Here is a 26720-nt window from a genome sequence, read left to right as displayed (position 1 = left end):
CCTTGTAAAAGGATACTTGCCCAAACCTATGTAGTAACGACTGAATCGTAGGCATGGATTCCACAGGGTTGGAGATAGTTAAGATCGCCATGGATGAAATAGTCTTTCATCATGACACAGTGATCCCAAAGAGGGCCTACACCTGAGGGCCACCGAAGAGACATCCAGCTCCTCATTCAGTATTGTATTAAAATCACCACACATTATCAAACCACCTTTCTGCATTTGTTTTGCCTTTTTGATAACCTTTCTGATGAACCGTAAGGGTCTAACATTAGGCGCATACACATTTACCAGCGTATAGGTGACATGGTCTATTTCAGCTACTAGTATGAGGTAGCGTCCACAAGGATCAGCATATACCTGCAACAAAGAGAAGGTTAGTGTGTCCTTACAAGCAATCAAGACCCCATTCTTTTTTTTGAACTATTCATAGCAGTAAAAATATGTGGGAACTTGGCATGCGTATACTTCGGGTTATTTGTGCTAGAGAAATTAGTTTCTTGTACGCATAAAATGTCACATTTGGCTTCTATAGCTGATTTCCACAGAGTCCTGCGCTTGTAAGGGTTATTTAATCCCCTCACGTTATGGGACATTAGTTTAAGTGTCATTCTTCTGGTAAGTTGAGCTACAACGCCATCTAGTGGTATTTTTGAGTGCTGACAGGATCAGACTAGGTATTTGCAGATTGTAGAACTGGAAAAAAACAAAAAAAAACAAATGTCCTTATAACTTCTGAACAAAAAAACGTTTCGGAACGGACAGGCCGCTTGGCTTGCGGCAAATAAGTTACGGCAAACACCTCGTAACCAAATATGGGAAAAAAAAAAAAGAAAGGTAGAACAGCCGTTTGATTCCCTTTTGGGAGTCATGAAATAGGACAACCCAAGGATCATTTTTAACCTCTTTCCCTGTGATCTCCTTTATTTGACTCAGAATGAGATCCCAATACTTTTGAATTTTCGGGCAGGTCCACCATAAATGGGCCATCGTTCCCCTTTCTAGGCAACCTCGCCAACATTCAGCCGGATGGTCAGTTCTAAACGTATTAATTTTGTCAGGTGTAATGTACCAGCCAGCAATACATTTGTAGTTTGTCTCAGCGGTACGCGTGTCAATCGCGGAAGAATGGGTCAATTTCAGCAACCTTTCAAAAGTGTTTTTCCCTCTAACTATACCCAACTCCCTTTCGCATTTCTGGACAAAAGGGGGTTCACCTCGTGCATCCATCTTTATGAGGAATTTATATAATTTTGAAACAGTGCCCTTTGAATTCTCTGTTTTACACAATTTCTCTAGAGGTGTCAACTCCGCCCGTCCGTAATGGGCGGGGGAGGTGTCGCACATAATTATATAACTGAGAATATCGCCACCTATCAAGATTCCAAATGTCAGTGTGTAATTTCAACTCTTCATAGGTCCTAATTTCACCGTCTTTAATTATATCCCCCAAGTGTAATTCATTTTTCTTTATCCAATTTCCCCCAATTTTTTTTTCCCTGGTGCAAAATAGGCATTGTGCCAGTGTCCTATCCCAAACTCTCAAAGTATCACGTGTTAAATCAAACGCTTTATTATTTAACATTCTAAATTGTGCAGGTATCCAAATTATACTACTTAATTGTGCCTTAGCTTGTGCTTTTTCTATTTGAACCCATCTCTTGTCATGTCTATCCCTAGCCCATTCTATCACTCGAGACAAAACCGCCGCATTATGATATTTCCTTATGTCGGCCACGGCCAGACCCCCTAGTTATCTTGTTTTAGGATAGAGAGAGAAATTCTGTGTTTTTTATTTTTCCACACATAATTCAAAAGTAAAGAGTTTAAGATTCTAAGGTATTGTTGAGGTAAGGTTATAGGGATTAATTGGAATTTAGAGAGAATTTTAGGTACAAGGATAATTTTTATGGTGTTTATGCGTCCTATCCAAGAGATAGGCCTATTTATTATTTTTTTTTATATCGTTTTTGATCTCGTTTAACAGGGGTACGAAATGTATTTCATAGATCTTCTTAACCGAATTGGCGAGTTTAATACCGAGGTATTTTAATTATTTTGTCCAGGGGAATTGACAGATCTCTTTCAACATCCCCTCTTCCTTTTTGTTTAAGTTTATATTTAGAATTTTGGATTTTGTTACATTTATCTTGAAGTTTGAGATGTCGCCATACTGTAGTAATACCTTAGTCAACTTGGGGATTGTATTTAAAGGGTTGGACACAAAGAATGGTTCCAGGGACAGGATAAAAAGAAGGGGAGAAAGAGGGCACCCCTGCCTTGTCCCATTCTTCATTTCGAAGGGCTCCGAGAGTATGCCGTTGATTTTGATTTTTGCCGAGGGGTTGTGGTAGAGTGTTTTAATCCATCTCATCAACCTCTGCCCTAATCCCATCACTTCAAGGGTTTGCATCATGAGTCCCCAGTCTACCCTGTCAAATGCTTTTTCAGCATCCACTGACAGGAATAGACCTGGGGACCCATTCTCCTTTATTTTCTGGAGTAAGAGAAGTGCTCTTATCCCGTTGTCTTTACCTTCTCTATCAGGGATGAATCCTACCTGATCAGGATGGACCAATATATGTATGACCTCTTTTAATCTCTCAGCTAAAATTTTAGCGAAGAGTTTTATGTCCGTATTTAATAACGAAATTGGTCTATATCCTGAGCAGAGTGAGCCGTCCTTCCCTTCTTTTAAAATTAAAGTTATTGCGGCTGCGAGAGCATCCTTACTCATTTCAAACTCTGATCCGAGGCCGTTTAAATATTTACATAATTTTGGTATTAAGATCTTGGAAAAAAAATTTGTAATAAAGTACAGTAAACCCATCGGGACCTGGGCTTTTCCCGATAGCTGTATTTTTCAGAGCTTTTTTAACTTCCTCTTTGGTTATCGGTCTGTCAAGGCTTAATCTATCAATGTCCCCAATCTTCGAAAGTCCTGCCTTTGCTAAGAAGTCTCTGGTTTTTGCCTCTTTCTCTCCTGATTGCCACTTTTTTTTGGTAATTGTATAGATCTCTTCATAATAGTTTTTGAATGTTTCTGCAATCTTCTTATTGGTGTATACCAACACCCCATTTTTCTTTTTGATTTTCTCGATATAATTTCTCTTTTTCTTTTTTTGAACCATTTTAGCGAGATGTTTACTGGGTTTGTTTCCCCAGAGATATCTCTCTCTGGCAATACTGTTAAAAAATTTTTTTGCATCTTGTTCTAGGATCTCCTTGAGTTCATCTCTCTTTAGCGTTAAATTATACGTCTCTTAAGATACTCGTTCTTTATGTTTTTGTTCCAAGTGCGCTATTTCTTTAACCAAGGCATCTACCTTCCTCGTACTCTCTTTTTTCTCCCTCGCACCCTCAGAAATTAGTATTCCTCTGATATACGCTTTATGCGTCTCCCAGAGGGTGGCACTTGAAATCCCTTCTGTATCGTTTGCTAGAAAAAATTGTTTGAGTTCCTCTTCCACCCTTCCGACCCTTTCTTCATCTCTTATCAGGTCTTCATTTAAGTGCCAGGGGGATGTTGATTCATTTGTACTGCTGTCTTGATTTTCATCGTTATCGGAGCATGATCTGATATGGACATAATTTCGATCTCAGTTCCAGTGACATTTTCTAATAAGCTGTGATCGACCATTATGTAGTCTAGCCTGGAGTATGTTCCGTGAGGAGGAGAGAAGAACATATAATCTAGTGTATTTGGGTGTTGAACCCTTCCCACATCTATTAGCTGACAGTCCTGCATCTTACGTTTTAATTTTTTAAGCTGTACGTTACTTGTCTCCTTCACTCGGGACGTACTGTCCAAACTCGGGTTTATACACAAGTTAGGATCTCCCATCAGAATCGTGTGGTCCTCCGCAATTTTTTTTTACTTTTTAAGTATTCTCTCTACATATGCAATTGAGTTTATATTGGGGGCATAGACATTTGCTAGTGTATATACAGAGTTCCCTAGCCTCCCTTTCAGGAACAAATACCTTCCTTCCGGATCCGTCATTCTTGCCTCCAGGGCGAAGCCTGTCCCTCTTGAAAACCCAATCGCCACCCCCCTAGCGCGTTTGGATATAGAATCCCCATAGTAAACATGGGAGAATACAGTTTAACATTTGAGTTTAATGTCAAATGGGACTCCTGCTGGAAGACAATATTCGCTCTATATCGTTTGATCTCTTCTATGATCTTGTGTCTTTTTCCTGCAGAGTTTAGCCCTTTGACATTATATGACAAAAACTTTATCTCAGCCATAACGTCCTATTCGGCAGTTGACCTTTATTTACTTCTAGAGTCCCTGAGAGCCCCCTTCCAACCATTATGTCCCTAGGCCATTTGCGCTCACGATTCTTTGCCCTTCCTATGCGGTGTACTCGCTCTATTTTAAGATGGTCTTCGGTGTCTTTGCCCAGTATGGGTAAAAAGAGATCGTTCATAATCTCCCTCAGGTTTTCCCCTCTTTCTTCTTTGATTGAGCGAATTCTTAAATTTTTCCTCCTATTAGGGTTTTCCTGGTCCTCTAACCGATACTGTAGTCTCCTCTGATTTAATTTCATTGCAAGAAATTGCTCTTTTAATTAATTCAGTTCTACCGCTTGTTCTACCTTTACTTCCGTCTCCTCTACCAGTGGCAAAAGATGGCTTATGTCTGCTCTCAACATGCTTATTTCGGTTTTTATTGATGCCTCCAGTTTCCTAAACATGTCGCCCATGTCACCCTTGAATAAAGCTTGTGTATCTGTCCTTAATTCTTCCATGTGGCTGGTGTCTTGATCCCCCTCTGTCGATGTATCAATATTGGCGGATAGCTGATCCTCGCCTCCTTTTTTTACCGTCCCCTTTTTTTCTGTTTTCTTGATGGCACCCGGGCTCTTAACACCCCCTTCCTGTGTCAGGTATTGTCTTATTGTGGAAGTGGTGCCTTTATCCTTGGGGATCTTTGGGGCCGTACCCCTAGTTGACCTGCTCATATTATCTTTTTTTCTGGCTCTTATACGTTTCCCCAGTTTCAATAGTGGTTAGGGGCAAATTATCTGGGAACAGTGTGGTATTCCAATATCCCTCTAATAATAATTAACAACCTTTAATTCCCCAGATCTTACTCGCCCCACTAATTAAAAGGTGCCAGGGGGAAATTTCCAGTCCCCAAGGACATCTGGAGCCTCTCCTCCACTTCCCTGCTCACCGCCACCAGGGCACACAGCCCCGGGGCGGGTTCCTTACACCACGGGCCCCAGATCTCTGCTGCGTTACCGTGTTCCTGACCCTGATAGGGAAAGCACACATAGGATCAATCAGAGGGGGTGTAGCACACAGTGCCTAGCGGACACTCTGACTGTTGATAGCAGTACGAAGGTATACAATTTAGAGGGAGCAGGGAGCAGTTCATGCAATAACCATCCGCGGTATACACCTTACATGGAGCAGTTCAAGCCTCAGCCATCAGCAGTATACACTTTACCTGGGACAGTTCCTATATCGGCCATCAGCAGTATACACTTTACATGGGGCAGTTCATTTATCAACCGTCAGCAGTATACACCTTACATGGAGAAGTTCAAGCCTCAGCCATCAGCAGTATACCCTTTACCTGGAGCAATTCCTATATCGGCCATCAGCAGTATACACTTTACATGGAGCAGTTCATATATCAGCCATCAGCAGTATACACCTTACATGGAGCAGTTCATGCCTCAGCCATCAGCAGTATAAACTTTACATGGAGCAGATCATATATCAGCCATCAGCAGTGTGCACTTTACATGGAGCGGATCATATATCAGCCATCAGCAAAATTCACTTTGCAGGGAACAGATCATGCCTCAAACCATCAGCAGTGTAACTTTACAGGGAGCCACTCATGCATCAGACCCCTGCAGTGTACAATTTACACAGATCCCATCAGCGTTACCGCACCACTGTACCAATGTTCTTTCCCTTCAGAGAACAAGCTCTCAGCTAAAACCGCTCCAGAACCACAAGACTGTGTCTATATTACCTGCTTCTTCCTAGGACCCAGGGCGGGGGGTGTGGGTTCGGTGAATCCGGGAGGTGCACGCCGTTACCTGGCCGCTTCTGGAGTCCCTCCGCCAGTACTTCCCAGCGGGGAAAGGAATACCTCCTGGCATCGGCAGCAATGGCGGCGGGGAGCGGGGGTTGCCGCGATGTTCCAGCGGGTCACGAGCGGGTAAACGAGCGATCCGCTAGCCGCTCAAGCTGTGCTGACGCCCCGACTTGTTCCATCCCCCCCCTGGTCTCTGGCGTGACGTGGTCCAGCCCCTTTCCTCTGCGTGCATGCCTCACATGCCGCACGAGCGTAGCAAACCTTTTTCAGTCATGCCCCTGCGACGTGATTCTGAGCATGCGGCCTCATTTACATGGGGTCACGGGTAATTTACATGGAGCACGCCCCCTACCTTCCTATTTTGAATTAGGCTGGGTTACGTCGGGCCATTTGTGCTACGCCGACGTAACTTAGGAGGCAAGTGCTTTGTGAATACAGTACTTGCCTCACTATGTTACGTTGGCGTAGTGCAAATGAGATGCGCTACGCCGGCATAAAGTAACGCGCCTCTACGTGAATCTGGCCATTGGTGTTTACTGCACTTGTGCTGTTTAGTTTGCACCTAAACGTACTTGGTGTTGATGCACTTGTGCTGTTTAGTTTGCACCTAAACATACTTGGTGTTACTGCACTTGTGCTGTTTAGTTTGCACCTAAACGTATTTGGTGTTTACTGCACTTGTGCTGTTTAGTTTGCACTTAAACCTACTTAGTGTATACTGCAAGTGTGCTCTGTAGTTTGCACCAAAACCTACTTGGTGTGTACTGCAAGTGTGCTTATTAGTTTGCACATAAAGCTAATTAGTGTGTACTGCACGTGTCCTCTGCAGTTTGCACCTAAAGCTATGAGGTGTGTGTACTGATTTTGTCCTCTTCAGGCCATTATAATGTCTGGAAGGACAACAAAGAGAGGCAGAGAGTCACGAGGGCAAGCAGGCTCTGCATCTAGAGGCAACAGTGCTGGTGGTGGACATGGTGCATTATCTTGTCCTTCTTTTCGGGAGCTGGTCGGGTTGAGCCTCATAATGCAGACAAATTGGTAGAGTGGATGACCAAGCCATCCTCATCCTCATCCGCTCTCACCCAGGCTCAGGGTACTTTGTCTGGCAAATTAGCTGCCAAGGCGTCCTCTTCCCTCTGCTCAATGGCATCACTTACTCCTTCCCTGGTCCCACCATGTCCTCCTGAGGAGTCCCCCGAACTGTTTCAACACAGTGTTGGGTACATGCTGCATGAAGATGCGCAGCGTTTTGAAGGCTCCGATGATGGAACACAGATAGAGGAAGGCAGTAATGTGAGCCCAGAGAGAGGGGGTGCCCGAGAGGAACAGCAATCTGGCAGTCATGTTCCCCCAGCTGCAGCATACTGCCAGGTTTTCGACAGTGATGAGGAGGGAGGGGATGATGAGGTCACTGACTCTACGTGGGTGCCTGATAGGAGAGAGGAGGAGGAAGAGGCACAGGCACATCTCCAAAGAGGCAGGGTGCCCTCCAGGGGCCAGCTTAAGGGCAGCACACCAACTGCATTACATTGCAGAGCTACGCCTGTGCAGGGCGCTGCTGTGTCTCAACGTTACTGCAAAAGTTCTTTGGTGTGGGCCTTTGAGACATGTGCATCAGATCGCACCATTGCTTTTTGCAACATATGTCTCAAGCGTATCTCGCGTGGCCAAAACATCACCCGCTTGGGCACCACATGCTTGACCAGACATATGTCGACCTGCCATGCAGTTCGTTGGCAAGCATACCTGAAAGACTCACACCAAAGAACAAAACGGACCTCCCCTTGCCCCTCATCAGCTGGGATCTCCAACCCCACTATACCCTCAGTCCTCTCTGAAGCCTGCACTGATAGGACTAAAGGTGTAGAATTTGGTGTGTCACAACCTAGTAGTACATGCGGGCAATCTACTATCGGTACACCAATGTCAGATTGTACCAGCCAAATTTCCCTGCCCCAGCTGCTGCAGCGCCAAAAGAAGTTCTCTCCCAGCCATCCACATGCCCAGCGGTTAAATGCTAGCTTAGCGAAATTGCTAGCACTTCAACTGCTGCCTTTTCAGTTGGTAGATTCTACCCCCTTCCGTGAGTTTGTGGAATGTGCGGTACCTCAGTGGCAAGTTCCCAAACGCCACTTTTTCTCACGGAAGGCGATTCCAGCTCTTTTTTTTTTAATCAAAAATGTTTTTATTGCTCACAAAACATACAAACAATGGAAGAATGACATCCTACACACTGTATTCCATCAGTCAAGACAGCGAAATCGCAGGTCAAACAATAAAAGTACAACAATAAGTAAACAGTAAGAGTCCCTGTTGTTTAGCCTCTGCCCCTACACTCCCCCAAGCAGCCTTACCTGTACCAATTCCAAGGGGCTCAACCCAGGTGTCGCGAGCCATGGATCCCATAGTTTAAGAAATTTCCCTGCGTTCCCTCTGTGTTGATATATGTATTTTTCCATTAAGAGTGTTCTACCCACATGTTGTATCCACGTCTTGGCCGCAGGAGGCTCCCTCGACTTCCAGTGGAGGAAAATTAGCTTTCTCGCCTGGAACAGTGCCGTGGCGAATGCCATTCTGGTCACCTCCTCCGCTATCGCCCCCTCCAGGACACCCAGCAGGCAACAAAGTGGGTCCATTGGAACATTGGTCCGGAAACACTGAATTCAGTGCAGCCAGTCTGTAACCCTAACCATATCTGTAACCCTAACCCTATCTGTAACCCTAACACTATCTGTAACCCTAACCCTAACTGTAACCCTAACCCTAAGATAAAAAGAAGGAGTTGCGCTAAAAGCCTTATGGGTATAGTAACCATAAGATCAATCAAATGTGTAGTCCCACAGTGATTTGAACACGCCAAAAATAATAAGGAATGTCCAATATAGAAATAAAACCCAATCTGTAGATGTTGCTGGGATAATGGTTGGATTGATCGAAGTTCAAGCTGACCCTTACCAGAGATGTAGATCCAGAAGGATCAAGCTGGGCAAAAGGTAGTAACCAATACGTGGTCCAGACCAGATATACTTCATCCAAGAAGCTCCACCATCATTAAGTCACAGCAAAACATGAGAAAAAAAGAAAAAAGCACAATAGTGCAAAATCAAATAGCAAAGGACATGAACACTCTGACTTTCCCCCGTGAGGACTTGACAAACGATGTGAAGTGAAGTAGGAGACCACCACCATAGGAACACACTGACCCTTACCAGAACTTAGCGACCCTCAAGGGATCAATCAAACATAGGAGCAGTGTGATGCAGCTATCAATGCTTGGAATAAGTGGCTTTTGAACATAGAGATGACCTTCTCAATTGCCAGGCGTAGCTGCCTCTCACTTGGGTCCTGTAACCTGCTGCAGTAATCCTCTAGTAGTGACAACACTCGCTCGGTATCTTCAGTCTTGCACAGTTGTACCGGCTCCTCTCCTAGACTGAAAATCAGTAGTGTAAACCTAAATACACTACTGATTTTCAGTCTAGGAGAGGAGCCGGTACAACTGTGCAAGACTGAAGATACCGAGCGAGCGTCGTCACTACTAGAGGATTACTGCAGCAGGTTACAGGACCCAAGTGAGAGGCAGCTACGCCTGGCCATTGAGAAGGTCATCTCTATGTCCAAAAGCCACTTATTCCAAGCATTGATAGCTGCATCACACTGCTCCTATGTTTGATTGATCCCTTGAGGGTCGCTAAGTTCTGGTAAGGGTCAGTGTGTTCCTATGGTGGTGGTCTCCTACTTCACTTCACATCGTTTGTCAAGTCCTCACGGGGGAAAGTCAGAGTGTTCATGTCCTTTGCTATTTGATTTTGCACTATTGTGCTTTTTTCTTTTTTTCTCATGTTTTGCTGTGACTTAATGATGATGGAGCTTCTTGGATGAAGTATATCTGGTCTGGACCACGTATTGGTTACTACCTTTTGCCCAGCTTGATCCTTCTGGATCTACATTTCTGGTAAGGGTCAGCTTGAACTTCGATCAATCCAACCATTATCCCAGCAACATCTACAGATTGGGTTTTATTTCTATATTGGACATTCCTTATTATTTTTGGCATGTTCACATCACTGTGGGACTACACATTTGATTGATCTTATGGTTACTATACCCATAAGGCTTTTAGCGCAACTCCTCCTTTTTATCATTTGTTTTTGTGTTGTATAACATTTAGAGTTTGCTGCTTATTATTAGTTTTTTTTGGTATGCGCATTTTTGCTCATTTCTTTATATAACCCTAACCCTATCTGTAACCCTAACCCTATCTTTAACCCTAACCCTATCTGTAACCCTAACCCTATCTGTAACCTTAACACTATCTGTAACCTTAACACTATCTGTAACCCTAACCCTATCTGTAACCCTATCTGTAACCCTAACCCTATCTGTAACCCTAACCCTATCTGTAACCCTAACCCTTTCTTTAACCCAAACCCTAACCCTATCTGTAACCCTAACCCCATCTTTAACCCTAACCCTATTTTTAACCCTAACCCTATCTGTAACCCTAACCCTATCTGTAACCCTAACCCTATCTTTAACCCTAACCCTATTTTTAACTTTAACCCTATCTGTAACCCTAACCCTATCTGTAACCCTAACCCTATCTGTAACCCTAACCCTATCTGTAACCCTAACACTATCTTTAACCTAAACCCTAACCCTAACCCTATCTGTAATAGCAAAAATAAAAGAACAAAAGCTGGACAGCCGCACTCCAAAATTTTCTTTAAAAGAGATGTCTTTATTTTCAACTGTGCATACAGTCACTGCAAGCCCACAAAAATCAGTATGGCCAACGCGTTTCGCACTGGCGTCAGTGCTTAGTCATGGCCAACATTGTTCACACTACAAATGAAATATATACTCAAAACATACAATCATGTGATAAAAAGCCCTGCCTACAGCAGGGAGAAATCAATTAAGTTAATCAAGCAGTAAATCAAACAGCAATTTAAACAGCTGAAGTATGGGTCAAACCTCCCTCAAGTGTGTCCCTTTATAAGAAAGGGGAGAAAACGTGAAAAACACATATTAATTTGTGAAAAACCTGTGTATATCTAGATAAAAATCAAAAATCAAAAATAAAAATAGAAATAGAAATACCCATAAAATTACTTATGAAGTTTCTCAAAATCAGACCACAACATATATGTATGGGTATAGTCTCAATTAGAGAATTAAAAATAATAATGAAAAATCTCTATTATGTGTTTGTGGTTTATGTAATTACTTGCAACATCTGCCATGTCCAATATGTTGGTAGGACCATTAGAAGACTATGTGACAGACTCAGTGACCATCTGTACGACATTGACAAAAATCATAATACCAATGTAGCCAGGCACTGGAACAACGCACATGACAAAAACATTTCCAGCCTGTCCATACAAGGTATTGAGAGCATTGCGTGTCCAGTCAGAGGGGGGGACAGATTTAAACTCCTTTGTAAACGTGAGGTATTTTGGATATTTCACCTCAATTCTAGACAGCCTTGGGGCCTCAACTTTGATTGGGATGTTTCCCATTTCCATGATTGAGTGTAACATCTCTCCCCCCCCCCTCCCCTCTGCTTGGCACACATAGTGGTTTTTGTCCTCTCTTTTTTCAATTTATTTATCATCATACATACATAACCATGTTTCCTCACCCAACACCACACTTGCCATTTTGTGAGAGCATAATGTGTCTTTTTGTTTTGTTGAGGCTCTATTACTTGTTCCTAGGGTTCACATCCAAGTCGTTAATGTTAAATAAATTTACTTACATTACCTACTTGCCGCTCACCTGCTGTATATTTCGGTAGGCGGGCTACTATATGGGTTTCAGTGCAACACCCCCAATTCAAGTTTGAGACTACATTCATATTTACATAATTTCGTAATCTTACTAATTTTTGCACTGTCCATACATTGTATATTTCATCCACAAGCAGGCGGGTCACCATATGGCTCTTAAAGCGGAGTTCCACCCTCAAATATGACTTTACATCAGTAGTTCTAAAAAAATGTCATTAGTCCTTTAAGAAAAAAAAAAAAATTTGTACATGCTTCTAAACTCTTGTTGCTAGGCAGATTTGTTAATCTTCCCACTTCCTATTCCGCGGTGCTAAAGCTTTGTGACCTACACGCACAGACTCCTGGGAATGTAGTGGGTGTACATTTGCAGGAGTCTGTGCTCCCCAGTCTGGAAGAATCGTGAGACTAGGATAATACAGTTACTGTTTACAGTGCCATGTTCAATAAGGGCACAAAGCCCTTAGTTTTCATTTCTACTGAAGGACGAGAAGGAGAGAGAGAGAGAGAGAGAGAGAGAGCGAGCAGCAGCTGAGAAGCAAGGAAGGACTCGTGTTACTCAAGCAGCTAATTCATCTACTTTGTCCCAGAGAAGGTAAGTGCTTATACTGTGGAACATTTGCTTTAATTGTGCTCACTTTCTTTAGCTTTGTCTCAAATCTGTTAAGTGTGCTTGCTCCCTCGTTTTTCTGCATGTCTGATCACACTTTTTTTTTTCTGTTCTAACTTTTCTTTTTTTTTTTTGTCTTAAAATTTTATTTTTCGTGTTGTTTTTTATTTCTTTCCCTTTCTGTGCCTGTATAAGAGTGCAATTTAATTTAATCCCCTTTTTTCTTTTATTGATTTATTTTTTCCATTTTTTTTTCTTTTCATTTTTTTTTTCTAATACATTTTAAAACATCTCCCTCTGTCTCATCTTCCCTCCACCTCATCTTCCCTCTCCCTCACTGTATCTCATACCTCTTCGTTATTAACAATCATCATCAGCCGCATTCTCACCCTCACCCTCATCCTCGCCCTTATACTCATCCTTACAATCATCGTTATCCTCACCTTCATCCTTATAATCATCTTCATGCTTACAATCACCATTATCCTCAACCACATCATCATTCCTCTCCTTGACTCACATCATCGTCATCCTCACCATTTTCCTCAGCCTCATCCTCATTCTCGTCCACATCATCTGTCTGCACCCTTTTAATCAACGTTATCCTCAAGCTCACCCACACTATTATTCTCATACCTGCACTCACCCACACCCTCTGCCTTTACCTCATCATCATCCTCATCCATACCCTTAGGCACCTTTCACACTGTGGTGGGAGCCGTGGTGGCAGTATAGCGCAGCTAAAAATAGCGGATACCGCCGGAATTGCTGCGGTAATCGGCGGCTAGCCATGCGGTATTAACCCCCGCTAGCAGGCCGAGAAAGGGTTAATACCACCCGCAATGCGCCTCTGCAGAGGCGCATTGCGGGCGGTATTGCCACGGTTTCCCATTGTTTTAAATGGGAAGGAGCAGTATACACGCCGCTCCTCTCACCCCTCCAAAAATGCTGCTGGCACAAGATTTATTTATCTCCCGCCAGCGCATCGCCTCAGTGTGAAAGCCATTGGGCTTTCACATTGAGTATGCAGTGAAGGAGTTTTTCTATTATTTTTAGCGCTGTACCGCCTGAAATACGCCTCAGTGTGAAAGGGGCCTTACACTTAACCTCATCACCATTATCGTCATCTCTGCACTCAGCCTCGGCCTCAGCATCGTCCTCATCTTCTTCCTTATCCTCATCCACAAAATCTGTCTGCACCCTTACAATCATCCTCATCCTCAATCGCACTATTATCCTCATACCTGCACTCACCCACACCCTCTGTCTTAACCTCATCATCATCCTTATCCATACCCTTACACTCCACCTCAACATCACCATTATCCTCATCCCTGCACTCACACTTACCACCATCCTCATCTTCTTCCTCATCCACAAGATCTTTATGCACCCTAAGGGCCCTTTCACACGGGGCGGATCAGTATTGATGTGTGTCCGTTTGCTCAGCGGGGATCGCTCCGTAAATCCCCGCTGAGCTGTCAGCTGACAGGGTGGTCCCCGCACACTGTGCAGGGACTGTCCTGTTTTTTCTCTGCTCTCCCCTATGGGGGATCGGATGACCACGGACCGTATGTCCCTGTTCATCCGATCCGATCTGCAGACTGAAGAAAAAATAGGGTTTTCTTCCATCCGCAAAAGCGGATCTTTGTGGAGGCGGACAATTACGGGTGTCAGCGGATAGGGATACATGTATGTCCGTATTTCATCCGAAAACGGATGGATGAAATACGCATGTCTGAAAGGGGCCTTACAATAATCCTCATCATCACCCTCACTATTATCCTCATACATGCACTCACTCACAACCTCTGCCTTATCATCATCAACCTCATCCATACCCTTACACTCCGGACATAAAAATCCATCAAAAAAACTAAAATATTTTTTGCAATTATATTTTTAGATATACAAGCCCTCTGTCCTGAGTCAACTATTGCCTATCATCGACATCTCTTACAGGAGGTATGTAATTTTGGGTTATTAGTTTGTTTTTATTTTTTTAAAACAAATTAAAAACACGTTTTATTTAAAAAAACTTGTATACAATTTATTAATTGTTTATTTGTATTCCATAGATTAGAAGAGACAAGTGGATTTGATTTATTTCAAAACCGTGCCTGAAATATTTTTTTTTAATTTTGTATCTTTATGTATTGATTATATTTAAATGTTGTACAGTATTTGTATTGTCTCTGTCTGACTGTCTGTCTCGCTATCCCCCCCTCTGTCTTTCTCTCTCGCTATCCCCCCTCTGTCTTTCTCTCTCGCTATCCCCCCTCTGTCTTTCTCTCTCGCTATCCCCCCTCTGTCTTTCTCTCTCGCTATCCCCCCTCTGTCTTTCTCTCTCGCTATCCCCCCTCTGTCTTTCTCTCTCGCTATCCCCCCTCTGTCTTTCTTTCTCGCTATCTCCCCTCTGTCTTTCTCTCTCGCTATCCCCCCTCTGTCTTTCTCTCTCGCTATCCCCCCTCTGTCTTTCTCTCTCGCTATCCCCCCTCTGTCTTTCTCTCTCGCTATCCCCCCTCTGTCTTTCTCTCTCGCTATCCCCCCTCTGTCTTTCTCTCTCGCTATCCCCCCTCTGTCTTTCTCTCTCGCTATCCCCCCTCTGTCTTTCTCTCTCGCTATCCCCCCTCTGTCTTTCTCTCTCGCTATCCCCCCTCTGTCTTTATCTCTCGCTATCCCCCCTCTGTTTTTTTCTCTCGCTATCCACCCTCTGTCTTTCTCTCTCCCTATCCCCCCTCTGTTTTTCTCTCTTGCTATCCCCCCTCTGTCTTTCTCTCTCGCTATCCCCCTTCTGTTTTTCTCTCTCGCTATCCCCCCTCTGTCTTTCTCTCTCGCTATCCCCCCTCTGTCTTTCTCTCTCGCTATCCCCCCTCTGTCTTTCTGTCTCGCTATCCCCCCTCTCTTTCTTTCTCTCTCTCTCGCTATCCCCCCTCTCTTTCTCTCTCGCTAACCCCCCTCTCTCTTTCTCTCTCTCGCTACCCCCCCTCTCTCTCTCTCTCTCCCACTCTTTTTCTCTCTCTCTCCCACTCTTTTTCTCTCTCGCTGTCCCCCCCTCTCTTTTTCTCTCTCTCGCTGTCCCCTCCCTCTCTTTTTCTCTCTCTCGCTGTCCCCTCCCTCTCTTTCTTCAAACTTTGAGAGGTTTAAATGTTGTATTTTCCTTTATTTTAATGATATATATATATATATATTTTTTTTTTTTCAATGTATTTATCAACAATTGATTTTGAAATTTTCAGAATAATGCAATTTGTTTGTATTTTTTATTGTTTTCATATGTGTGATCTCTCTCTCTCGCTATTCCCCCTCTCTTTTTTTCTTGCTATCCCCTCTCTCTTTCTCTCTCGCTGTCCCCCCCCTCTCTCTCTATCCCCCTCTTTTTCTCTCTCGCTGTCCCCCCCTCTCTGTTTCTCTCTCGCTGTCCCCCCCTCTCTTTTTCTCTCTCGCTGTCCCCCACTCTCTCTTTCGCTCTCGCTGTCCCCCCCCTCTCTTTCTCTCTCGCTATCACCTCTCTCTCTCTCTCTCTCTCGCTATCCACCCCTCTCTCTCTTTCTCTCTCGCTATCCACCCCTCTCTCTTTCTCTCTCGCTATCCCCTCTCTCTCGCTATCCCCTCTCTCTCTCTCTTTCTCTCTCTCTCTCTCGCTATCCCCCTTCTCTCTCCATCTCTCTCTTGCTATCCCCCCTCTCTCTCGCTACCCCCCCTCTCTCTCTCTCACAACTTTGAGAGGTTTAAATGCTGTATTTTCCTTTATTTTAATGTTTATATATATATATATATATTTTTTTTTTCCAATGTATTTATCAACAATTGATTTTGAAATTTTCAGAATCATGCAATTTGTTTGTATTTTTTATTGTTTTCATATGTGATCTCTCTCTCTCGCTATCCCCTCTCTCTCTCTCTCTCTTTCTCGCTATCCCCCTTCTCTCTCCATCTCTCTCTCGCTATCCCCCCTCTCTCTCTTTCTCTCTCTCTCGCTATCCCTCTCTCTCACAACTTTGAGAGGTTTAAATGCTGTATTTTCCTTTATTTTAATGTGTATATATATATATATATATATATTTTTTTTTTCCAATGTATTTATCAACAATTGATTTTGAAATTTTCAGAATCATGCAATTTGTTTGTATTTTTTATTGTTTTCATATGTGATCTCTCTCTCTATCCCCTCTCTCTTTCTCTCTCGCTGTCCCCCCTCTCTTTTTCTCTCTCGCTGTCCCCCCTTTCTTTTTCTCTCTCGCTGTCCCCCCTCTCTCTTTCTCTCTCGCTGTCCCCCCCTCTCTTTTTCTCTCTCGCTGTCCCCCCCTCTCTTTTTCTCTCTCGCTGTCCCCCCCTCTCTTTTTCTCTCTCGCTGTCCCCCCCTCTCTTTTTCTCTCTCTCTGTCCCCCCCTCTCTCTTTTTTTCTCTATCGCTATCCCCCCTATCTCTCTTTCTCTCTCGCTATCCCCCTCTCTTTTTCTCTCTCGCTGTCCCCTCTCTCTCTCACTATCCCCCCCTCTCTCTCTCTTTCTCGCTATCCCCCTGTGATACATTTGCCTATATGTCTCAGTTTAATTCTCCCTGCTTGCCATTGTGATTACCATCTGGTTATTGAAGTGCTAATGTCCCCTCACTATTTCTAAAGGTTAATTGATCTATTGGGTTGTGTGAAGGAGATCTGTGTTTATGTGGCTTGTGTTAATTATTCTGATTGCTTCATTGTGGTAATTATCTCTCTATATGCGGGGTCGAGTTGTCTAGTTTTTTTTTTTTTTTTTCACGTCAGACTCTGCTCACGTATAGCAGCAAGACTAGCTCACGGTTCGCCCGCCCATAGCGTCTCTCTTGTGGCTTCGCATCATTCGTGGATTTTTTCCTTTTCATATGTTTAAGTGCTTTTTCTTTTATACCAATACGGATTTGACATTTTTAAACCATTAATTAATCTTTTCCCACTTAACAAGTCTAACTGCATTCCTTGCTGATAGAACATAATTAGTCCCCCCCCCCCCCTTTTTTTTTTTTTTTTCCCTTTTTTCCTCCCCCCCCCCCCCAGATCTGTGTGCCATGCAATCTTCTTTTTGGTTTCTCAGCTATCTGCTTCTGTCATTCCCTGGGCAAACTTTTCTGAGGATTTAAACACTTTCCATTTTTCCCAAACCACCCTGTATTTGTCCTCTTCTCCTGTCTCTCTGCAGGCAAGATACTCCATCTCTTCTATATATTCCACCCTTTCTATCCACTCTTTAATTGATGGCCTCTTTGGATGTAGCCAATTTTTTGGGATCAGCGCCTTAGCTGCATTTAACAACACTGGGACCAGAGTTGTTCCATATTGTTTTTTTGTTTTTTCAGTTCCATGAAACAAACAGGGCAGCGGGCTACATAGAATCCTCTCCCCTGTTATTTCTACAATATATTTCAAAATTTCTTTCCAATATTCCTGTATTCTCGGGCAGTCCCACCATATATGCAGAGTTGTTCCTTTTTGTTTACAGTTTCTCCAGCATAGCTCTGAATTTTTTGGGTGGATCTTACTCATTCTTGATGGGGTCAGGTGCCATCGCACCATACATTTATAGTTTGCTTCTATGGTGGTAATGTCCGCGGCATGATTATATACTGCACCTATCATTTGTGATTTATCAATTTTTTTACCGATATCGCTTTCCCACTTTTCTAAAAAGGGCAGTACTTCCTGAGTCTCAAGCTCTGTTAATATCTCGTATGCCTTTGATATACCGTGTGTCAGGGGCTTATCCATACTACATATTTTTTCTATTGGGTATAGTGTCTTATCTTCCCTAATTGGTTGTGGTAGTGTGCTCACAAAGTGTTTTAACTGCAAATACTCCCATTCACTCATACTTTGTTCCCCTTCTCCTATTTTTATCTCTTGTCTTAATTTAATTTTTCCCCGTGTAACAATATCTTTTAATTTTTTCTCCCCTAGGTGCTTTCCAAAACGTGTTCCATTACCTGGTGGAAAAAGATTTGTGCCTGCTAATGGGATTAATGGAGAGTTATACTCCCATTTTTCCCGTCTGAATATTGTGTCCCATATTCTAAATACGTTCCTTGTTATACTGTGTGTGTTCGTGCTCAATTCCCTCATTTTCGGTGGTATCCATACATTTCTATTTAATTGTGTCCTACTTAATATTTCTTCCATACGTACCCATTTTTTTTTTGTGTATGCATTTGTTCATTCTAACAGCCTGGCTAAGTTTACAGCAAAATAATATCTTTTTATATCTGGGAGCCCCAACCCCCCTCCTTTTTTTTTCATGCTCAGCAATGAATAGCTTAATCTAGCCTTTTTACCTGCCCATATGTATTTCGAAATTACTGTTTTAATTACTTTAAAAAAGCTTTGCGGTATTTTTATTGGGAGCATTTGAAGTTTGTATGTTATCTTCGGTAATATCATCATTTTAAACGCATTAATCTTACCTATCCAGGAAATATGTTTTTTTGCAAGATTTTTCAGGTCTTGATTAATGTCGTTAATTAAGGGGACAAAATTAACCGCGTACAGTTTCTCAACTGTTGATGTAATTTTTATTCCTAGGTACGTTATAGCTTCTTTTTCCCATGTAAATGGGAACTCTTTCTGTAATTCTTCTGCTTCTTTTTTATCTATCCCCAAGTTCAAGATTACTGTTTTTATAGGGTTTATTTTAAAATTTGAAAGTTCACCGTATCTTTTTATTTCCTTTATGATATTCGGGAGGGATACTCTAGGTTTGGTCAAGTATAAGAGTATGTCGTCTGCGTACGCCGCCACCTTGTGTTCTTCATCTCCCACTCTCACCCCCCCTATACCCGGATTTTCCCGGATTTTTGCTAACAATGGTTCCAGAGCTATTACATATAGGAGAGGTGAGAGCGGGCACCCCTGTCTGGTTCCATTTTTCATTTCGAACACAGACGACATACTCCCGTTGACCTTCACCCTTGCCGTAGGGTGGCTATATAGGTTCTTTACCCATTTCATGAACCTTGGTCCCAGGCCTATATTTTGTAGAGTTTCCATCATAAACCCCCAGTCGACTCTGTCAAATGCTTTTTCAGCATCTAACGACATGAGTACGACTGGGGGTTTCTTTTTTGGTTCTTGTTGTAACAACAACAGGGTCCTTATGCTATTATCTCTCCCTTCTCTGCCTGTTACAAAGCCTGCCTGGTCTGCATTTATCAATTGCGGCATTAAACTTTTTATCCTTGTTGCTAGTATTTTCGCATATACCTTCAGGTCTGCATTTAGCAATGCTATTGGTCGATAGTTGGAACACAGAGTTCCATCTGTTCCTGTTTTAGGGATAATAGAAATATTTGCCAATAGCGCTTCTTTTCTTATTTCCTCTTCCTCTCCTATTTTATTAAAATAGTTACATATCTCTGGGACCAGGAGTTCTTTAAATTTTTTGTAATATTTAATCGGCAGACCATCAGGGCCTGGGCTCTTACCGCACGGTGTTTCCTGGAAGGCTCTGTATATCTCGTCTTGAGTTATTGGGGCCTCTAAGGATTCAATGTCGTTTTGAGAGATTTTAATTTCACTTCTTTTAAGTATTCCCTAATTTTATTTTTTCTAATATTTTCCTGCTCTTGAGTTTCATTGGTTCTTATTGAGTATAATGCACTGTAGAAAGTCCGAAAAGATTCCGCAATTTCAGACGTCTTATATTTCATAAGGCCGTCTTGATTTTTTATTTTTTCTATGTAGTTTTTTTTTTCCCTAGATACTCTGGCTAAATGTTTCCCTGGTTTGTTCCCCCATTTATACCTCTCTTTTCTAACATTTTTGAATATGTCCCTTGTTTCGACCTTCATCAAATCTCTGAGCTGGGCCCTCTTTCCAACAATTTCTTGATATACTTCACTTTCTCCTCGCTCTTTATGTATTTGCTCCAGTTCAAATAACTCAGTTGTTAATTTTTTCATGTTTAATTTTCTTATCTTTCTTTTTCCTGCTCCTATTGAAATTAGTTTCCCTCTGATGTATGCCTTATGGGCCTCCCATACAGTAGCTACCCTTACTTCAGGTGTATTATTAAAAGTAAAATATTGATCCAAATCTGTTCTCACTGTGTTGTTTACCTCTATGTCCTCTATAAGTTCTTCGTTTAAATACCATGATCCTTTTCTTTGCTCTACCTCTTTGAATCTAATTTTCAACATTACCGGAGCGTGGTCTGAGATTGTAGTTACCCCTATTGAAGTTTTAACTACCTCTTCCAGTAACTCGTGGTCTACCATTATATAGTCCAGTCTTGAGTATGTTCCATGCACAGAAGAATAATAGGTATAGTCCCTTTTATTTGGATATGTAATCCTCCAAGGATCTATTAAACAGTAACTGTGCATTTTTTTCCCTAATATTCTGAGCTGTTTAATATTTCGCCTCTGTGCCCCAGACGTGCTATCAAGTTGATAGTCCATTGAAAGGTTGAGGTCTCCTGCTAGTATTACGTGTCCTAATTTGAAGTCCATTAAAGCATTTAAAATCCCCCTCAGGTATTTATGTGGTTGGCTATTTGGGCAGTATATGTTTGCTAGTGTGTATTTTTTTCCTTGAAGTGTTCCTTTTAGGAACAAATAGCGACCATCCGGGTCTACCTTCCTATCTTCTACTGTAAAAGAGATGTTCTTCCCTATTCCTATGGCGACCCCCTTAGCTCTCTTCTTTGGAGAGTCCCCATAGTACCAAGTGGGAACTGCCCGAGAATACAGTCTAACATTGGAATCCAATGTTATGTGTGTCTCTTGCAAAAAAACAATTTCAGCGGAGTACCTTTCAACCTCTCTTAATACCATATGCCTTTTTTCCGGGCAACTGAGACCTCTTACATTGTATGTTAAGAAATTTATATTTGTCATATCTTTCTTTTTTTTTCTACCTTTCTCAAGTATGTATGTTTTTTCCTGCTGCATGGCACTCAGATCTGAATCCCTTTTCCTAATCTTCCCCTCCCCCCTCCCATCCAAAACCCTCCTCCCTTCTCCCCCGATCTTTCCCTCCCCCTCCCCCCTGGACCCCCTCTCCCCCCCATCCCCCCTTCCCCCCCTCCAATCATACCTTGCCCCTTTGGTCTTCATGTGGGGTTTTCTCCCCCCTCCCCCTTGGTCTGCCCTTGACCCTTTGGTTATTTGGAGCTTTTTTTTTTTTTTGGCGCTTTAGCGCTCTTTTGCTCCTCTGGCTAAGGTGGAATTCTATTTTAGCCCGGTCTCCTATCCCTCAATACTGGGGAACAAGTGAAGGAGTACTCTCCGGGTCCCCCCTCTCCCCCATCCCCCGCTAGTTGCTTACCATCTTAGCCCCTCCCGTCCCCCCCCCACCCACCCACCTCTCCCCCCCCCCTCTTCTCCGGCAGACAAGATCATTAATGATTTTTTGGTATTGGGATGCCTAAGCTATTACAAAATTCTGGTATTTCCTCGATAAACCTCAGTCTTGCCGAAGTCCCGTTTTTCCTCCCTATTAAACATGCTGGGAATCCCCAGTTATACTGAATATCTTGCTCCTGTAGGATCCCCAACAATGGTTTTAAACTTCTTCTTCTTTTTAACGTCTCTTGGGACAGGTCTTGGTAAATTTGAATATTATGTTGATCATATTCTAATGGCGACTTCCCTCTCAGCTTTCTCCAGAGTTGGTTTTTCTCTTCCCAACTTTCAAATCGCACAATAATGTCTCTTGGATAATCCTGTGGTCTCTCTCTGGCTCGTCTTATCCTGTGCGCTCGTTCTATTCTTAAGGGGGCAGTTATTTCTCTTTCTAATATTGGGTTACAAATTTTCCTTATTATTTCTGGCAAGTCCTCAGTTTGTGCGGTATCTGGAACTCCGCGTATTCTAATATTCTTCCTTCTATCTCTATTCTCCTGATCTTCTAGTTTATACGCCTGTTCTCGTTGATTCATTTTTAATGCTTTTATTTCATCTTCTAGTTTTTTAACTGAGGTTACATTAGAGTCGACTTTTTTCTCTACTTCTTCAACTCTTTCCAATATATGCCCCATATTTTTCTCCATTCTTTCCATTTGCGATTTGATTGATCTTTCTAAGGCCGCAAACATTCCTTCCATTTCCATTTTTGTTGGTAGGAGTGTCATGTCCTGGATTTCTTCCTTGTTTCCCTGTTCTAATTCACTCTCTCCGTCATGGTCAGATCTAGTCTCTAAGAATGTTTCTGAGAGTGTTTCTAAGTCTGCCAGTGTGTTGGTAGCCCCTTTTTTCTTGTCCTTTTTCTTATCTTTTTCTGCCTGGCTTCCTCTACCCGTTAGTAATTTTTCAACGGGCTGGCTATCTCCGTTTGTCCCATGTGTCACAAATTTACACATCGGGCCTGGGCTTTGGCTTAACCGGGGAACCTTTGGGATTGCCCCCCCTTTCGCTCCCTTTCCCCTTGTGGTCATCTTACACCCCTCTTTGGTTTTACAGTAATCTTGTTTACCCGTACTCTTTACTGTGTCCGTGATGCGCCCATGATGTGACAACCAGAGGTTTATAGACGTTTTATAGTAATTTCGTTTTGGGCCTGAGGGGGCATACCAGTCTATGTGAACCCCCTTTCTCTCTCTAGTAAAATAAACAGAACAAAAAAAAAAAAAAAAAAAAAAAAGGGGGGGGGGAAGAGGACAGACACAGAGCTCCAAGAGGCTTTTCTATTTTATGAGGTTACAGAGCTGGCAGGGAGTTTTGGGAATAATAACCCAAGAGGATCCTACCGGGTCCGTCACTTGAATAGGTCTCCCGCCTGCGCAGCACTTTTATGCTGAATTGAGCAACACATTTTTTTTTTTTTTTTACCAATGTTTACCAATGCTTATTAGAGCATTCTTTTTATCTCAATACAGTTCACTACTGAGGCCGGGGTGCATTTCCTTCAAAGGGGTATAGCTGTGAACCATGCGACTTTACGTCCGGCTGGCAGGCTTTTCAAGCGAGTTTCTCAAGAAATCTTGGGTGCCACATACATATACTTCCGATATGCCATTCAGCTGTTAAAGTTGCCTATAACATTTACTCGCGAGCGCCCACTACTGCCTGTTTATATATAATCTGTCTGTAGCTTTCTTTTAAAATTGCTGTCAGGATTTTCTTCTTAGGTACATTATTCAGCGTTCTCTACCTTTAGGTGTTTTCTCCTGACTCAGGTTAAGGTTACTGAGATATTTCTGCTCTTACGATTGGGTTGAAAATATTCGGGGCACACAGTTGCTAACCCCTCTTACTTTATATCAAGGTATAATATAAATTAATTATCCAGATGTCCCAATGTCCAAATGTCCAATTATCAGAATAGAAAAAGAAGGTTAACAAGGGAGGTAGCCGCCGATAAACAAATATAGTGGGAGTAATCTTAATAAGCACGTGTCCCTTATGAAACTTATTTCTTATCTTCATCCCAGTCTCATAAGAATTATTAACACCTCTATTGCAAGTATCTCATTAATATTAGTTCATGAAAGAAGCGTTGTACTCACCATTTTGATGAATGCGGTGTACTCACAAGTCCGTTGGTTTTAAAAAGACCAAGAAGAAACTGTTGATATACATTTTTAATCTTACCCGCTTGTTGGTGATATTCTTGGAGCCAGCTACTTACTTACACACTTCTCTCTCTTTTTAGTTTAGATTTGAGATACTTGAGCTACAGGCTACGAGGTGCTGGATCTCATTCATGTCAGCCTCTGCTCCCCATGTGGGGGAGCCCACACGCCGTGGTCCACCACGACTCAGTGCAGCTGCACGCACACCCCGGAGAACGGGGGGGGCCACCGAGCGCACGAGCCGCTCTGCCTTCTCGAATGGCTCGGTTCACATCGCCTCACTGCAGCCCCTCCCGCTCTGTGTGCTCTGTGTGTCCAGGCCCTCCGAGCGCCGTCCTCGCCACACTGCACTGCACGCCTTAACCACCGCTCCGCAGGAAGAGCCGTACACGCTGCAGGACAGGAGAATCTCAGGCGGCCAGGATCAGAAAGAGGGGGGTGAGATTACAGCACAGGGACAACATCTCTGAGCCGGGGGGGGAGGTGGTCAAGCGGGGAGAGGTCCGGGCCCCCTGCTTCCCTTCACGTCTCCACGATCAGCGTAGGGTTGGAGAGCGAGGGCTCCTGTCTAGCAGCTCCTCCACTCCGACCGCGCCATTCCTAGACTCCTCCCTGTCGAGTTGTCTAGTTAATGTATTTAGTACAACTAGTACTCAACTCCACTGATGTCATTATCTAAAGAAAATGTGTTTTCAGACTCGGCTCCGTCGTGTCTGCCTACTCATCTGTATGGAAGCCCCAGTGTGAGGGGGCGGAGATTTGTCATTGTAACAGTTTTGGAAATGACATATAAGCTGTGTGTTATAACATTAAACTCAGTCTTGGTTCCAGCATCCAGTCTTGACTCATGTGTGGGGGATCCTGTGATGTTCTTGTATGGAGAGGAGGGAATGCTTGACGGGGGTATCATACCGATACCGTCACAATTGGTTGGTAGCGGTGGGATTTTCCCTTCTACTCTCCTTTACACCCGGGATTCCAAGCAGACACTGGAAGAACTACTGGAAGTTCGTGGAAGGATTGCTAGCAACAAAACCAAACGGGTCATCATAGCAGAATCAATGGAGATAGACCAGGAGAACGGGATTGCAGCAACGCCAGCAGTACAAGAGATGGAGACACCAGTGATTCAGGAGGAGGAATCGCCAGCCAACAAGCTAATGAGAGAGAAGCTAGCGTGGTTCGGCCCGAACCCAACGCCGGATGTGGTGCTGAAAGTGATGAACCAGTTAGCGAAGGAGGCTAAACAAATAAGAGACAAACAAATAAGAGACGCAGAACTACAGGAGGCTAAACAAATAAGAGACGCAGAACTACAGTTAAAACTGGCAGCAGTCCAACAAGCAGCCGCACCTTCTCCGAACAGTGAGTACAGCACAGCAGACACAAGGAAGATTCCGTTTAGCGCTTTTAAAGCTTTTGATGAAAAGGACTGTGAAATTGATAACTACCTGGCGGATTTTGAGCGACAATGTAACCTGCACCGAATAGCTAGAAGAGAGTGGGTTGCAATATTGTCAGGCAAACTGTCAGGCAAAGCTTCTGATGCTTTCCGGACCGTGCCAGATCAGGATATCCATAGCTACGCCCGGGTTAAAGAAGCGCTCTTGGCTCGTTATGCAGTAACCCCAGAGTCCCACCGACAGAAGTTCAGGGACTCACGCAAAACCACAAAAGACTCTTACGCGGAATGGGCATGCCAGTTGTCCCTGTCGGCCTCTAACTGGGTTAACAGCAGCCAGGCCACCACCGCAGAGGACATTTTGCAACTAATGCTCCTGGAGAAATTTTACAATCACATCCAGACGGACGTCAAAGATTGGGTGAGAGATCGCAGGCCCATGACTCTACCAGAGGCCGCGAAGTTGGCGGATGAATATGCGGATACTCGCAAGACAAACCAGGTCACACCACGGGTACAACCTCCACGACCAACGGCGCCCTCACACCCACCAGCCGCTAGATACCAACCTCCTAACAGACCGATGACATGTAGCCCTCGCTACCCACGCCAGGAGGACAACGAACAACGCTGCTTCCGGTGCAAACAGTTGGGTCACTTCAAGCAGAATTGCCCCATGAATGACAACACCAGGTCAAATTGGTCTCAACCTGGGTACCGCCCACCAGCAGCAGCCCATTGTGTAGACTCGGCTTGGGATCCCCAGGAGCTGGGTCAGGAAGAACCATTGGGCACCCCTTACGAAGCCCTCATGGTACAATCTGTTATTACGGACAACAGGGAACACCATTGTCAGCTGGTCATGGGCGACAGCCATGAGCCGGAGGGGCCTTGGAGGGAGCTGGGCAGAAAGAGGCACCGCCAGCTACTCTCCAAGAAGAAGAGGTCCTGGAAGTCATATAACCAGTGGACCTGGGAGGAGAAGAAGCGACTGGAGGAGATGGAATCGCAGCGGGCGCCCCAGATGCGGGCCAAGATGTTCGCCAAGGGCCCACCGGTGGCCCCTTGCACCACCACCCAGTTCCTGATGATGAAGGACCACGTGGAGAGCCTGCAGGACATGAGCAAGCAGGATCTGATCCGTGAGTACATAGAGCTGGAGGAGTGCATAAGCCGCATGGAGGAGGAGAACAACCACCTGAGGTCACAGCGGGCTGACCCCCCCAGGCTCCATGAACTGGAGATGGAGCTGGAGCAGCTCAAAGAGGAGAACCGGCGGCTGCGGAGGGAGCAGGGGGTGGCTGACCTTATG

At 43.7% G+C, this 26720-nt stretch overlaps 1 long non-coding RNA gene across 1 annotated transcript; it reads left to right on the top strand.

The window, feature by feature from the left end:
- The first annotated feature begins 12187 nt into the window (after positions 1-12187).
- LOC120935413 lies at positions 12188-14731 on the top strand. Its single transcript, XR_005748467.1, has 3 exons — positions 12188-12451; positions 14373-14431; positions 14545-14731. It is a non-coding gene; the product is annotated as an uncharacterized LOC120935413 (long non-coding RNA).
- The last annotated feature ends 11989 nt before the right edge of the window (positions 14732-26720 follow it).

The sequence above is a fragment of the Rana temporaria genome, chromosome 4 (genome assembly GCF_905171775.1).
Source record: "Rana temporaria chromosome 4, aRanTem1.1, whole genome shotgun sequence".
NCBI lineage: Eukaryota > Metazoa > Chordata > Amphibia > Anura > Ranidae > Rana > Rana temporaria.
Note: the sequence above shows the minus strand (reverse complement) of the source record. Positions and strands in the feature narration are given on the sequence as shown.